Source organism: Seriola dumerili, unplaced genomic scaffold (genome assembly GCF_002260705.1).
Source record: "Seriola dumerili isolate Sdu_G_001 unplaced genomic scaffold, Sdu_1.0 BDQW01000035.1, whole genome shotgun sequence".
In the NCBI taxonomy this organism is placed as follows: domain Eukaryota; kingdom Metazoa; phylum Chordata; class Actinopteri; order Carangiformes; family Carangidae; genus Seriola; species Seriola dumerili.
In genome coordinates, this window is record NW_019174290.1 from 5,265,394 (window position 1) to 5,282,389 (window position 16,996).

General features: G+C 41.5%; 1 protein-coding gene across 1 annotated transcript in view; it reads left to right on the top strand.

Annotated features, from left to right (window-relative positions):
- Positions 1-16,996, top strand: part of znf827 (zinc finger protein 827) — a 64,863-nt gene that overhangs the window by 2,138 nt on the left and 45,729 nt on the right. The gene's annotated exons all lie outside the window — the stretch shown is intronic.

Below are 16,996 nucleotides of genomic sequence, written 5' to 3' on the forward strand. Positions count from 1 at the left end.
GACATACATCTTCTCTGTTTGAGATGTACTCTTTAAAACTGTACCCAGCATGTTTGTACACTTGTATAGAATTAAATTATGAATACAATATGAAGTGTAATATTGCCCGCTGATACTTTTCATAAGTTGTCTTTTTTCATGGAAATAAGATAAAGGTAGATAAATAGTTTTGGGCAATTGAAGTGGCTCATTGTGTTTGATTTTATGACATGTCACCATGTTAACAGGAACACATGTATATTAATAGATTTTTTATATTTTTGTGATATGTGTCACTAAATTTCAAACTGATTTTTTTTGTGTAGCTGACATAAAAAATATGTTTTTAGCACATAGTTGCCCACCAACAGTAATAACAATTGATTGCCCATTACAACATCCAAATGTACCCTGGAGATGAATTTGCCCAACAAGGATTTTCTTTTGAGAAACAAGCTCTGCATTATAATGGCTAAAATATTTAAGGGCATACTTCGATGTTTTTTTTTTTTTTTAATTATTAGAAAAGTGGTGGACTGAATAAATGTAAGATCTGACTATGAAAATGCTTGAGTTTATGTTTGCTAAAGCTTCCTGATTTTGGACAACTTGTGTTTCAAAAAATACACATTTGAGGGGGGGGGGCTGTGTTTGGCACAGCGTCATTATTGTGCAGTCTGGATCAGTCAAACATGAAGTCCAATATTTTCCGTCTTTTGGACATGAAATCAAAGTAAGCCCATGTCAACCTTTCAATTAAGCCGCTTCGTAATTGGTCTGTAACAAAAATACTCTTCACCCACGTATCTGAAATCATGTATTCCTGTGTAGGCACTGTACTGAAGCACTGCTGTGCCTGTGTTCCTGGGTTTAAATGAAAGCCTTTTCTGATTTAGGAGTTGTTTCCCTCCTCAGTCAACAAACTGTCAAAGAAAAGTATGAATTTGTCAGAAGCTTTTTGTGCTTTGTTTTGGATCTTCCCACTCAAGAATGGAAGTGTCACCTCATGCCATTCGCTGTCAGTCTGTGTGTTTTCATTATTCAGCCAACAACACCCTGGTGGTGTGCCAGCCAACAAGCACAATATCGAGCTTCAAATCTCTTCATCTGTGGTGAAAAAGGGCAAGCTAATACACTGGCTTTAATGCTGGAGGTGCTTTATCTTAGCACAGACCCAGATATATGGGTTGTGTAGCCCAGTGTGTACTGTCCTATTGTCTGTGGCACAGCTTGTGAGAGGAGACTATTCTTTAAGTGTGTGTGCACGGCACGCACATGTGAAAGTGAACACGCAACCCTTCTCTCTCTGTGTGTGTGTGTGTGTGTGTTTGTGTTTGTGTGTGTGTCTGTGGGTACATAAGCCGGCTATGGAGGTCACAGTACAGTATGGCGCCTTCACTCTGACAAGTAAACATGACCTTTGGTGCCACAATGAAAACTGCCATTCTTTATGACCTTGCAGTGAGTTATTGTTTGTAATTTTGCTGCCTTATTACTGACTCTTTAAAGTTAGGGTTGGTTAAAAATGCTTATAAGTTCAAATATTTTGTGTATGTGACTTTGTGATTTCAAAAATGATAGCAAGTCAGTCAGGATAGGCCTAAATATTCAATATTGTTTTGGCACATTCTCTGCCAGAATGTACATATTATAAACTGTTGGATCAAACAAGTCCCCTTAACATTTCTCAACCAGTCGTCATCCGTGTCTCAAATCCTTTTAATGTAAGTGAGTGAGTATGTTAAAAATAAATACTGAGTGAGAGTCCACATCATGAAGAGCACAAACTAAAGTGTATTGGGAGGAGCACTTGTATCCTGCTCCCTCCTCCCCTGGCTATCTACATTTGAAATGGAGAGATTTGAAACATTTCTAGACAGAATTCTGCTCCTCTCCGTCAGCCAATAGCCGACTGACTGGGTGGCTCTCTACCTTACCGTAATGGCGGGTCACTGGCTCCCTTCCACTTGCTATGATTATAATGACCTTGGTGGGGCTGGGGCTTGAAAACATTGGATTAAGGGGAAAGGAAAATGAGAGGAGGTTTCCATTTCGCTCTTGGCATAAAATTTGTGGGGAATTTCTGCCAAGAATCCCCCACCTCACCACCACCGCCACGTCCCCCCCCTCAAGTTGATGGGGCTTGGGTGCTCTGGCAGTGTCGGGCGAGTGGAGCTCAAGCGAATAATGATACACAGGCTTTAACTTAGAAATGAATTAAAGGGCAGGGGAAAGGTGGTGGACACCTCGCTCACAGTACACTGTCATAGAGAGCATGGAAACCAGCTTTCAGTGAATAGTCATATTCAGTGGACAAACTAGACTCTGCTTTTTGTGTTTTACTTGATGGCAACAGAAAACACTGAGACTGATGTGAGTAAACAGTTAGTTGGGCAAGGTTTAATGGGCCTGGTTTCAAAGAAGTAGCAAAGCCTCAGGGTGTGGATCAATACTCATACACAAATGTTAACCTTATTTTCTACTTTAGACGATTGGCAAGGCAAGTAGGCAGCCAGGTGGTTTATTATAATGTCAGCGATAAGTTTCTGGCTTTATACTACTTTGTGAGGCTGTATGCTACCTACCTACACCTAAAGAGTGTTCACAAAAAAACTTATTTCACATTGCCATTGAATAATTCATTTAAATTTGTGTGCCCATTTGTTTTAGATAGAACATTTTGGTGTCTCTATGGAACTGAGCTAATGCCTGAAATTATTAATTGACCGAATTTCAGTGCAGATCCTTGTATGGTGGCAGGTTTCAAAGGGTGCCACATTTAATTTTGGTAATTTTTGGTTGAATTTATCATTCTGGACCTGCTGAGTACAGCCATATAATAGAAAACTATATTATAACACTGTGGGTGAAGTGCCTTGTTCAACATCACATTGACAGTCGCTGTTGATGGAGGAGACTCAGATTTTTTCACTCTGTCCAGATTTTCAACGCCCATTCAGAGACCTGATTACAAGGACTCCTCATTAGTCCTTAACTAGCATAGAGAATAGAGCATTGACTTAGGAAATTCCCTTCACTGACAAGCTTTATGTCTCATCATTGTCCTATCCAGATATTTCCTGAAGGCCCCTTCAAGAGATGTCATTGGTGCTTACAAATATCTTAACTTTTGCAAACTCTCAGCTCAAAAATTATGACTGATTAGCAAAGTGAGATGTTTGCAAATGTCAGGACAGTGACAGCGAAGATGCAAAGCTGTGCTGGTTTCAGTTTTGGTAGGTAGGGTTAATAACGGTACTTGTATTTTTACAATATCGTTTTGTACAGGATGTTCTGAGAAGTGAATAAGTGCACTTTTCATCTTGGTGCATGCAAAACATCAATTCAAAAGTCCAAATTCCACGAGGAAAGCACTGTTAAGATTTTTGATTGTTGACTGTTAACTAAAAAATGCTTGCCAGTTTAGCCCTACTCTAGCTAGTGTAATATTGAACATGAGCTTAAAGAACCTCACGTATTATTTAGATCCACTGTTTAGAAGCATTGTGAATTCATAGTAAGTTTTCGCATCCCAGGGCAAAAAGTAGAGAGTCAGACAAATCCTGTGTGTCTACATTGTTCAACCCAAGTCAGTGTAAGTTATGTCTCTGCAAATAGCTATATCCAACATACTAATTGATTTGTGATTGACTCAGGTACAATTCCTTCTCCCTGTGGTGTTTAAGCCACCTACACTGCTGCACATTCGGGCATGGCCATAACAATATTATTAAATGTGAATATGGGACGATTATCAGTCATAAGGAACATAGGATTCAAACAAATTCCATGTCCCTTCACATGTGCATGGTATTGTAATTAAGTCAGAGAAATACTGACATATTTCCTTCCTACTGACAATATGTAAATCCTTGTCTAACTTAATTTTAACAATGAGAGTAAGGCTGATTATTTGTTGTATCTGTTACAGAGCAGAAAGTCCACAATTTCACCCATTTCCCGTGTCCTTTTATTTGTTCAAAATACACACAAATACATTTCTGGATTAAAAAAAAAAACAGTGATGCCTCCTAAGTATGAATTACAGCCCATGTCTTTGTTTTCTCTCTGTACTGAAAACATGCTTAACCTTGACCTGAAAACTGTGGTACATATTAAACTCTGAATTTTGCATACCATTGCTCCCTAAACGGTCGCTCTTGTCTTATCCAATAAACAAGAAATTTTCTTTATTAGAAAATGTTTGAGGTCACTGGAAGGAGATAATTTAGGAGATAATTTAATAATTTAGTAAAACAATTACGTTTTCAGCATAGCAAAGTGTTTATATGAGCATGCAAGAGACAAGTTGTGTCTCAGAAGTCTAAAGTAGCTTACCCAAAGTTTTTAAGCTGATCACTCATTTAATGGCATAACAACAAAAAAAGTGACAAAGACTCTTTATTAAAAGTAGTAGTAGTCTTTAAGCTTTGACCAATTTTAATATAGGTATGTGATTGTTGTACAGTATTGTGGTACATAATAAGATGTATGTACAGTGGGAGTTTGACATTCACAGGGTGTCATTTATCTGGGCCGGGTATTGAATTTGAATACTTCCTGAAAAGCGGCTGAAATGTGACTGTGGCATCAGTTATCAAAGACGATCAAACAAAAGTTACGACTCAATGCTCAGTCAGATTGTTTTCATGAAGCTGTACAGCTGTAAACAGTGGTACTATTAAGTGTAGGCTATTTAATAAATAATAAAGAAGCCAATATATGTATGTATACTCTAGTATAGTATGCCAGCAAAAACTTTCACACAGTCCTGCATTTACCAGTGATGATAAAAAACAAAAACAAACCAACAAACATGAAAATACTTGCTCTTTCCAGTTTTTGACTTATTAGTTGTCTGTTCTTTAAAAATACAGTCTGATACTCTACACCTCAGGCTAGTTCAAATTGTAACAAAAAAAACCCTTAAAAAACTGAAATGGTCAGTTTTTAAAATGTTGAATCAGAGATGAAAACATCTGTTTAGTCATGTTCAGTGTCTGATTACAAATAGCTTGATTCAGTATCAATTGTGAACAAATTTTTTTTTTTTTTCCAGATATGTGTTACTGTATTGAATAATTTCATAGTGCCTTCTCCAACCAGCAAGTCCTCTTCAGCACAGAGTCAGATAACCGTCGTTGTCCTAGTACCTCCAGTACAGTACCTGCCTGTCTGCCTGGTCTCAATCAGAACCCCCTCTGTGTGGAATGGAAGTGCCTCAGCCTTGGTAACGATTTTTCCCGTGTTGACAAGTCACAACATGGAGATCTACAGCTCGGAGAGCAGCCCTTTGGCTACGCAGAGCCCTGCTTGCACTGAGTAATAGCAATCTCACAGGAGTAGCAGGCTTTCAGCTGGCAGCAGTTCATACGGAACAGCTCGCCGGTGCAGCTGGGAAAGACAGAGCAGTGTGGAGAGGGAGAGAGGAGCTGGTGGTGGTAGCAGTGGAGATGGAGGGAGGGAGGAAGTGGAGAGGAAGAGCTGTTAAGAGCTTTGGGCGGTTTCTCTGTTGTTGTACCACACAAGTGCATCCAGGCCCTGCAGGACAAGCCTTTAACAGGCATGAGGGATGGAGAGCATGAGAGGAGAGGAGAGGAGGAGGAGGAGGAGGAGGAGGCGGCGGCGGCGGTGGAGGAGGTGGTAGTGGTCTGGGGAGCTGAAGCCGGCCAGTCGTGCCAGACGCCCGCTCTAAACAGGGATGTGATTTATTGCTGGACTCTATCTCACGTTTCACTCCTAGAAAGACACTAAAATTACATTGTAGAGAGATAAAGAACTTCCTCAATTGTCTTAGAAGAAAGACAATCGCCTGTGGGCTGTGAAGAAATTTTGGAGCATGTGGTACATCTTTAACTAGTTCATGAAAATGGGAAATTTCTTTGGCATAAGGTGTCATCTGATTTTAGTTTTTTGGCTATGGATTCTGCTTTGGTTATTGCTTTTTGACTTTCCCTATAAACTTAGAATATTATACATTGATTTTCCATAAAGCTGCTCTTTGAAACCAAGTAATTCAGATTAGGTCATCAGCATATGTATATTTTGCTAGGGGGCTTAAAATGGCTTCTGGCCAACACGTTGATCTTTGTCGCCCTCGCTGAATGCAGTCAGCACAGCACAGTGCTATGAGATGACCTCACTTCCTGTGTGGGTAGAGGAGGGCAGGAGGCCTCTTACACATGCACATAGACGTTCTCTCTCAAGCACAGCCTGGCTCTAGTTAGCCTTTAGTGCACAAGCCAGCCTAACCCCTCTCTCCTCTTGGTTTGGACGTGTTTCCACATTGCACATTTAGGCAGTCAAGAGCAAGGGACAGGCTAATGTCTTTAACTAGCCAGGCTAACAGCTGTGCGTCTGCAGCTTTCTGGGACGTAGGATCAGTTTTATAGGGAGATTAAAAGTAAAGAGAAGGAGGGGGGCTGTTACAGACACAGGATAGTAGGACCATAAGGCAGTGACAGCTCTCTAGGGAAACAATATATCACCTCTAAAAGGAGAGTGGAAGTGTTTGGCTGCGGGACAAAAATCCTGAGAAGTTAAAATCATTGATGTGATGTCATCTCTGAAAAAGCCATTGTCAGTGCAGTATGAGGTTATTTATGATTATGAAAATGCAGGTGAGCATCTTGACTAATTCAGTGTTGTAGAGGAGGCTTCCCCATTTGCACAATGTAGTCATAACACTAAAAGAATGATATGACTCAAGTTTCATCCTTTCATTGTTTACCAAGGGTAATTGGTAATTCTGTCACTTGATTTTGCCCTTGTGATGCTAATGAGATTAGCTAATCACTGGGTATTTCATTCTGTGCGAGGAGCCTTGTATCTTATGTTACCTGTAAGAGCCATAACCATAAGTAGAAACAAATGAAGCTGGACAAATTAGCAGAGTAACATAATGAATGAATGGACGTAGGTAGCGAGCTATTCTGTAAAAGAACTGAATCAGATGCCTCAGCTCGTGATTGCCTGTATGTTCCCACTCCCCACGAGTGTTTTGAATGGGGGCCATGTTGGTTCAGATTGCCATGTCATTAATCCCTCGTACTCTACAGGGGAGTGGTCAGCGGCAGATGTATTTGCACTTCCTCCAGAAGGTTTTCTAGATTAGCACAAATCCTCCCAGAAAAACCGTTTAAAAACCTCATTTGGCACGCACAGCCAGACTTTGTGCTCATAGCTGGCCAAAGACAGCCATCCCTCCCTCTACATCTCATTCTCTCTGACTCCCCTGATTTTTTTTTTTTTATCCCCCACCTTGTGGTTCTCAGAGAGAGCCCCATGTCGATTTGGACAGGGCAGTGTAATTGTTTGGAAACTGGGTTCTGTCATTTGCATGTAGCAAGCAGCCACTTTTCCAGTTTCAGTGGTTTGACCTTGTTGTACCTGCCAGCCAGAAATGAGATCATCAGAAGAGTAGACGAGAAGCTGACATCTCTCCTCCACCTACCCGTGGCTTTAAGTGATGGTTGTCATAGCAATCATTATGCCACAGAACAGACTCAGTGGGTGAAGGATGGCTTTGAATGCGGCAGCCTCAGGTCACAACCTGGTTATGACAGAACAAATAGACCTATGAGGGTTGGTTGCAGTACACTGTCTGCACAAAGTAAACAGCCGCATACATTGTATGTCAGGTTCATATAGATTTCAGGTTAAGATTGAAATTACCGAGGCAATGTCTCTTTTTAAACCTTGAAGAAAGCGAGGCAGGTATTGGTATAACAGAGAGGGAAAGAGCAGCATGGGGCGAACAATGCCTCTCATTCCCATCAGCTGCCCTGGCCAGCATTTAACATGGAGATTGGAAATGGAATAAGCTCCCCCCCCCATTCTCCCTGGACCTGCATGTAAATGAGGTTAGCGGTTAGCATTTCCTGCTGTGCCACAGCAATTCTTCTCCCTCTCTTGCTCCCTCTTTTTCCTTTTTTTGATAATGGCCTGAAAGTGCTCCCCCTTTCCTGGGGTAGGGACCGGGACCAATCCTGATTAGTGTCCCTGTCCTAAGTGACAGGCTAAAATCCAAGCAGGCACTGCCTTGGGCGCCTCTGCCAAACAGCCGTCAAACCAATACCACCATAAAAAAAGCCCCCACCCCCTCCTCCCCCTCAATTCTCAAGATCCCCCCCTCCCCCCCATTCGTCTTCCTCGCTCCTCTGCTCATTCTCCCCTGCCGTCCTTTCTGAGTGTCTCTAACAGACACTGCCTCCATCGCTCTAACACACTGTCCCCTTACATACATACATGCACATATAGAATTACCTCTCATTCTCCCCCCACCTCCCACCGGACCTTGCTTTGTATCCCTGGGTGGACTGGCTGCTATAGAACCGAGTGTCCCTTTTGCCAGTAGGGTGATTTACAAACAATACATGGACGCTGTACACACTCCCACCTTCCACCCTCCTACTCTCTCTCACTTCTCTTCCACAGCCACACAATCACCTCTGTGAGGAGCTTCGGTATGCCAGAAAACTACGCAGCAGGGTGATGGCCTGTTCTTTTCGCACTTGTTTCAAAGAATGTACCCTGTCTTCTTGAGAATGCTAGCGCGACGTCCACGTCTCGGTTGAATGAGGTTACTTTGTCAACTGGAAGAAAAATTGATCTCACTTGTATGTCAAGTGGCTTATAATTAGTAGTTTTCAGAACCACATTAAATGGTTATCTGAGCTGTATTCATGACAATTTTTCCTGATATAAAGCAAATACACCAGGGAGTTATGTTCGTTGAAGAGGGGACATGCTAATTACTCAGTGTTTGAAACGATGAAATTGTGAAAAGTAAATGAGCACTGGAAAATATTAGTTATGTTTCCATAGTAGCTATAACAAACTGCTGTATATTGTGCTATCTTTTGTATCTTACTATGTCAGTGTGTAGGAGACACGGTGTACATGATTCCTAGTAAATCAACTACTGCAGCACAGCAAATTGATCTGGTTAGTGTCAATCAAATGTAATACTACCAATTACATGTAAAGCAAGCAAACTAGCATGAACATTTATAGGAATAACATGTTTGAATAACAAACGTAAAAACATTAGTGCTGTTGTGAGCACAAATATGTCAGAGGCACAGTTTTCATACATGTGCATGCAGCAGTTTAAGTTTTATTTCCTACCATATGTGGTCTTTTTAAGGGTGCTGCATGTGTTTGTTTGCCTTTATTTGGTTTCACAAAGTAGGATGCCACCCACATATGCCTATCCCTATGAGACAGAACGGGTGAAGTCTTTATGAATATGATCAGCTCTTTCTCACAGAATCAAGAGATTGGTCTTTGATGTAAGGTGTTTAGACACAAAACTGGCAATCAGCAGCATTTATCAATGAGCCCATGAATGAATTGGTCCCCTAACTTTAAGGCATTTACTTTAAATTTCACAGGTATTATTTACTCACATTTACATATGAAAATGTTTGCCATAATAACTGATAGATGATCGACTCAGCTGTAGATATACATGAGTTCCTAAGTCTATGGTGTAAATCTGTCAGTGAAAAGACAATGTAAACACTTAGTTAGTATTGCTTTTCAGTAATTACTTTAGGTCAGTTAATCTTAATTTGTGTAAAGGAACATGCCATCTCAACAGCGTCCTTCTGAATTGCCTACTGCTTTTTCAGAAATGAAAGGATTGTTTTTTTTGGCTGGTTACAGACAGACTTGGCATCTGGCTTTTATCTGGCTTTCCAAAATCATTGGAGTGTTATAATATGACTCATGATTACAAATTCTGGATAGACAATGTTTGTATTGAAATTAAAGCAATATTGTATTGTGTCTTTAGCTCATAGCAATGGTACAATAATACAATAAAAGAGCATAAAAGCCTAAAACCACCTAAGGAATACTTAAAGTAGTTAAACAATGAAAATTAGGATTAATAAAATGGTATAATGAAACGTAAATGTGGCTCCTTCCATAACCAAAATCTTTTAGTCAGCAGTTTTAAAAGCTGGGATTAGATTTATGCTGCTGGAGTAATAACCTTTTACTGACACCTTGCTGTTTTGGGGGTTATTTCCTTACTCTACTTGGATGAAAACTTGTTGCCCCCAAACATTTTAAATTTTTTATTTAAGAATTTGTTATTTGGGAAATTATACCAATATAAGCATTTATCAACAAACCAATAAATTACATCCAGTGGCAGTGAGTGTACATTTGACCTTTGACATTTGATACATTGCCACTGCAGCTTTTATTGTCAGTCAAATTATCTCGGATTTTCTTATTCATTCAATAATGAGCCTTACATAGAATTGCTCTAAGAGATAAGAGGTGTGTACAACCTTGTTGGACATGAGTTCTTATTTTCCATGCTTAAGATTATTTACTAGTGCTGTGAAGCATATTTAAAAGAAAAAAAGTGACTCATTACCTAAAACACTGGAAGCAGTGAATAAGTCATTCACAATAAGCTAAGAATTTTGGAATAGAGTCTGACAGTACAAATTATTCAGCGGCCCAGGGCAAGTAAGCAGTTGACCCAGGTCAGTTTATTGGCCAAACTAGAGTCATAGGAATACCAGTTTGCTGCAAGTATTTCATACACTGTAATTAGCCAGTTAATCCTCACCTTTCTGCTGTGCTACTGGCCCACCCTCCTTTATGTTGTGTTTTATTTACCCAGTCAGAATCAATGCCACTTCAGAGCTGGTCAGCGATCCAGTAGTTTGGAGAGCTGTTTAGACTGGCTCATGTCATGAATGCATCAGTGTTGGGATTTCTATCATGACTATCATACATTTGTCAGTCACACGGACTTTAAGTGCCTTCACTTACCACAGAGGCACCTGATATCCATGACCGACACTGGCAGCAAATTAACCCATGATATTTCTGCACTTTCTTATGTTGATTTGATGATAGTCCTGTTTTTTTCAGGAGCTCAGAAAAATCATCATGTAGGAGTGGGTGATATGATGATGTATATATCTTGAGTTCTGTTGCATCAAAATGAGGCAAAATATTAATCATTGGGTAAACCAAAGACTGACACTCCTGTCTGGTTATTTTATGCATTAATAATTTGTTGATTGACTGATAGCTGCCACTGACAGTTTTGATAACAGTTGGCTATGTTTGGGCTTATCATTATGATGTCCTTGATGCCACCACGCACAGAGGCTGCCACAGTCACCTCCGTGATTAACAGTCAGTCTTTGCATCTTATATTCACAACTGAAATCAACTGTATATAAAAGAAAGAATTCAGGGAAATTATCACGGACTGCTGAAGGCTCCTTAATGTTCACTTACCACAAACTCTCACAGTCACTCCCCCCTGAGTGACGGTCAGCATTTTTCATCTTATATTCATAACTGAATGCAACTGCACAGACAGGTTAAGAAAGATTTCAGGCCTGTATAAGAGACTGCCAAAGGCTAAGGAAGAGTTGAAATGCGTAACTATGCCTTTGCAGGGGCTGTATTTTCTGAATGAAACATAGAATAGAAATTAAACATTTTTACAAACCTCTCTACAAAGAACCAGAATATACATTGAAGTTTTTTTTTAAACTTGATCAGGCTGGCAGGATGTCAGTGTCTTCTGACCACCCCATAGTCACCCCACCTTCATAGTTTTGATGTTAATATGTATGATCTACACACTGTTTGAGAGAATGGTTTTCCCTAAGTTGAGAATCGGTGGCAGTGGTTCTCTACCATCAAGCAACAGCAACACCTTCACAGCCTAATTTCTAATGAGGGAAGTCACGTTATCCTTTCTGTATGATGGCTCGTGAAAGCACCATTGCAGCGGGCCTGGCATTTCTTTGTAGACTTTTCAAGAAATACTAGAACTAAATACACAAACATTACCTTGACAGTCTCTGATAGTATGGTGCAATGACTAGAAAGTGCCTGCCCTTTTGTCCACTGAGTTGAATTGGGGACTGGTAGACTGAGATGGGATTTGACAGTCTCATGTGTAATGGATGTTTCAAACGTTCTGATGCTGTTTTTGGGACAGTGACAGAGCGCGTTGGCCTGTTTTCACTCACCAATTAGTGTCATTAGCCACGTAATGCAGTTTGATTTCAAGCCTGAGCTGCAAATTACTGCTACAATGATAATCCTAAACATTTAGTGAGATGCTCTATGGGTTTAACTACAGATGATGTTCTTAAGTGAGATGAAAAAGTTTCAATATACAATATAGTATTTTTATTTCTGGTTGTTTACTTACTCAGATAACCGTTGCTGTAATGGTCTCACAACACATGCACACATTTGCAGCATGATGTTGCCTATGGAATAGGTAATTGACTTTATCTGTTCAGGAATTTGGCAAAATTTAAAAATTAATCACAGGTCAGTGCAATTGAACTAAATTCATATTCTGTGCTACTTGGCAACAAATAAATCTAACTTTTTTTTAACCCTATGACAGTAAATTAGCATGAAGCATGAATGTTTATCATGTATTCACTTAGTATGTGTTTCTGCTGCTCTGTATGCCTTTGTAACTGTATTACTCTAAAAATGCCACATGCTTGCTGTTCAGACATCCTCAGCGCATTCCTGAGAAGAAGCCCCCCCCCCAGACAATTTCCACCAACTTTTACACTCATTTTCAATACAGTAATATATGTTAAACCCATGTTCAGCTGTCACATACTGTGAAACAGTACAGGCGCACAGTAAATTACACGTAACTAATACAAACATTACCATAACACATGTACAACATGACACGGTCTGTCCGAAGCATGTTCAGTGGCACACTAACTTCAAGTCCAGGTTGAATTACTCCAGGGTAGGACAATAAAGTGACTAACATTTAGTCAGTAATGTGTCAGTTTATGCTGCAAAGATGCAATAGACATACCACTTCTCTCCCTCCAGCAGTTTAGGTCCATAGCTTTGATGACACATCTGAGGTTATGAGCAAGATTTTTTTTTTTTTAACATGAGATGCTAAAAATGGAAGGGAAAAATAAACCAGGGGGTAAAGTGCACTTCATCTGCAATGAGGAATTTCAGAGGTCTGGGGCTCTCAGTCGTCTCATTCTCTTCCAAGAACACTTCTCCTTCCTGTTTCACCTCTGGCATGCCGCCCAAAGTACCCACAAACCACGGAGGCCAAGGCCGAAAATACACAGATGGTAATTTGCACTACATTTCAATACGACTCAGCCGCCATTATATATAGCCCTGCTGCCTGAACCTTGATCCTCACTGAGAGTATCACCTCACCTCAGATTCCAACTAAAAGATGGGCTCTTTATGTCTTTGTCACAGACTTCCAGTTGGACAGGATAACAGAGAGAGCTGAAGATGAAATGGAGGAGTCGATTCTGAGTTTCTATAATGTTTGAATATCTAACATGAACCTTGATCAATACGCGGAGGATTTTTTTCCCCCCTGGATCTTGACATTGTGTCAACATAATTAATCGCTAGACAGATGTTTAATGGTTTAGCTTACTCTTGCGTGGAAGAAAAATAGGTGTCAGTTTTTCAAGTCACTGAAAGTAAAGGCCTTGATCGCCTCTTTATAACTGACTACATATATGTCTGTATATGATAAGTACTCCTATTAAGAGTACCGTTGATCTAATGAACACTTCAAATGACTGGGTTAATATAAAAGAAAGTGGTGTTACTGCCCAACATAGGGTACAAGTTAGGTGCTCCATTGTATGACACTTTGCCTCAGTGATCACGTCTTATCCATTCCCTTGTTGGTTGTCATGTTTCATCAACTTCCTTTGGGAAATAACGTGATTGTGATGGATAAACTTTGGAGCAATTATCATGTTGCTACTGCAAAAGAACAGCAGCATTTAACAGATTGATGGTGCATAAATTCATTTGAAGGGGGGTGTGATATATGTATGCTAGCTCCCACACATCCAGCTGGATTTATTTAGAGCATCTGTGTTTTAATTATTTCTTTATTTTTGATATTTGTCCTCCTCGTTATGGAGATGGGAGAAAGAGGGGATGGGATGAAGGGGAACATGTACAAGAAGAAAAGAGAGCACGCTGGTGTGAAAGAGATCAAGCAAATGAGAGATTATGGAAAAAGGAAGGGAAGCGATCCTGATCCAGTGTGTCCCAATTAACGGAATTACCTTCCTCCTCGGGAGGACTGTTAGTCATTTGCAGAGACGTGAGCCCGCCAGTAGAGCGTCTCTCCCACCATATTGTCCAGCAAGCACTAATAAGGCAGCCCTGACTGCCGGGCGTGCTCATTAGCATAGCCCGCGGCCGTGGCAACCCCCGCCAGGGCCCAGCCGGACACTTAATTACCGCCGCGGCTCCTTCTTCACCACATCTATACTCACTGCCTTCCTTCCTATGTCCTCACCCCTGCTCTGCCTCCTTAACCCAGCCCGAAACACACACACATGGACACACAGTACCATCACACGCTCCTAGTCATGGCAGGAAAGATGTGAGGCTAATCATTTTGGTGATGTAAATGTGATGGCTTTAGTCTTGGTATGTTGTGGCAGTCTTTTATGTTATCTCATTTTTTTTATGGCTTTGCGGTCAGTAATCTTTGCGATTTTAGTGATTCCCTGACCTGCACTACCTCTCTCTCTATCTCCCGCTCCCTCTCTCTCATTGCTATATTAGCTCATGGGCATGACTCTCCTTTTGACATCGGCACAGTATTGATGCACCCCCGTCCAGCCTTAATCGGCTAATGGCCTCCTCTTCTTTCCTGCCCAGCCAAATCAGCCCCTCCCTTAACCATCCCTCTATCTCTCCCTTCTTTCCTTCACCCTCCCGTCTCCTCTCCCCCTACCCTGTTCAGGCCTGGGGTCAGCGAGGCCAATTTTCATGCCTGGCTAAGTCACAGAGTAGCTTTGTGTGTGTGTGTGTGTGTGTGTGTGTGTGTGTGTGTGTGTGTGTGTCTGTGTGTGTCTGTGTGTGTGTGTGAGAGAGACAGTGAGAGAGAGAGAGAGGGAATATGTTAGTCAGCAGCCTCACACAAGTCATGTGGTGGGTGACCTCCTGACCTACCTTTACTCCAGTCCCTTGCTCTTCTCTCCCTTCTCTAATTCGCACTATTCCCTTTACCAGCAATCATTCTGTGTGACAAGGTTAGGTGAAGTCTCGCTGACTCCTGTACTGTACTTGTATGTGCATGCACGCACACACACGTGTACCCCTCGCTGACCTAGAAAAACCATGGCCAAAATAATCCTGCCAAGTTCACAAATGGAGATTGTTGACAGCACTGCATGGTGAAACAATGAACAAGTCTACTACCTGAAATATCCAACTGTTTTCAGCTGTAGTTACAGGCTGTGAGCTCACTGTCTGTTTTTTTTGTGACAGGTTACACCAACAAATAGATGTCCAAAGACTGTAAGTTGCAGAGGTGCAACATCAAAATAGTTTTAGCTGCTCAGTGTACATCTCTGGTCAAGCTCAGGACAGTTTATTCTAGCCAGTCTTTTGGTCCTCTCTCTATGCAGCCTCAGCCTGCACTTTAACTTGTTATGGCTCCCTCTTTGTCTATAATGTGGTGGCGCTATACATCTCTGTGGCCCGGAGAGAAAATCCCCTGCCGCTGCACCACTGAATCACTCGTGTGTGAGTGATAACAGATCCAGACTGCTGAGCACCCCGCAGCTGTTTGTCTCAACATGCAAGTCATCCCCGCCATTACACCGCTAAATGGTTCCCTTTCAGTGGCAGACGCTTGCCGCCTCGGCCTGGATCTTCGTGCCTCCATCACTTGGGGGGGGTTATAGTTACTGTCGCTGAGCCAGCCACTGTACCGGAGGCAAAGCAGTAGAATGTGTGTCAGAAAAAAATTGCAGTGGGGGAAGACTTAAGCATTAATTATATTCTTGGCTGTGTGTTTGTAGTTTAAACATGTATGCACATGCATATGTTTGTCGCCACGCGTGTGGTAGGCATACAGCAGCAGTCGTGAGGACAGAGCTCAGATGAAGCCCCCTTAGAGCTCGGGCCGGAGACCATGACCTTGGGAAATGTCATTCCGCCCACAGGGGTGGTTCGTCTGTGACACACAAAGCCATGGTAGTGGAGTGCATCAGTGCAATGTAGCACTGGCAGAAGCCTTATGGTGTAGTGTTGCATTCTGCTACATCTAACCCTGAGGTTTAAGATTGAACCTAGGAAGCATGAGAGTTCAGCCTCAAAGCTGAGACCTTGGGTCAGCAATCTAGCGATTTCCCTCTAACCACATTATAGCCATTAGTGGTTCTTGCTGCTTTTCGCATGTCACATGGAAATGGGTCAAGCCCTGCCCTGCATGACTCATTGGCGCTTTCTCCCTCTCCCTCTCTTTCATTCCTGTTAACCCTACTCAGGTGGCAAAATGGCTTCAAGGAGCATGGGAAATTGGGTTCACAATCTTCACATTTTGGTGTTTTCATTCACCTTTAGAAAAGTATTAAAAATGAGAAGGGTCATGCATGCTGTGTATTAGTCTCTTGAATCTTGTTTGTTTATGTGAAGTGTATTATACATGGGCTAGTTTTGAAAGCCCTAGGGCCAATATTATGACATAATCTGTTGCATTGGTTTTGAGCACCTGGCATTTTCTGTCAGTGTTAGTGTGTTTCTGTAATACGTTAGATGGAAGTGTGTATGTGTTGAGAGATGAGAGGATATTGGGAAGTGTGTAAGCCCTGTTTGATATCTGTTGCAGCAGAAGAGTAGCGGTCATAGTGTGTTGTGATTGTGGTCACCTTTGTGGACCACGGTGAGCTGCGCTGGCCAGATGTCAGCCAACTCTAATGATCCCAACAGGTTGCTGGGCTGGGTTGCCTGGCAACCGTTTTGCCTTTGCCTGTAAACACGGAGCAGACCCACTAGGCCTCTGTCAGGGTCGTGAGGGTGAAGACGTATGTTGGTGTGTGAGACATTTTAAATAATTCTTTCATAGCTTCATGTTTTTGCCACTGTACGAGTGCCTAGTTTTCTCCGAAATCTCAGCCAATTCCTTTTTATCAGATGTTTTGTGAGGCTGTGTACAGTAACCCAAAGAGGAGAAAAGAAAAAAGTCAGT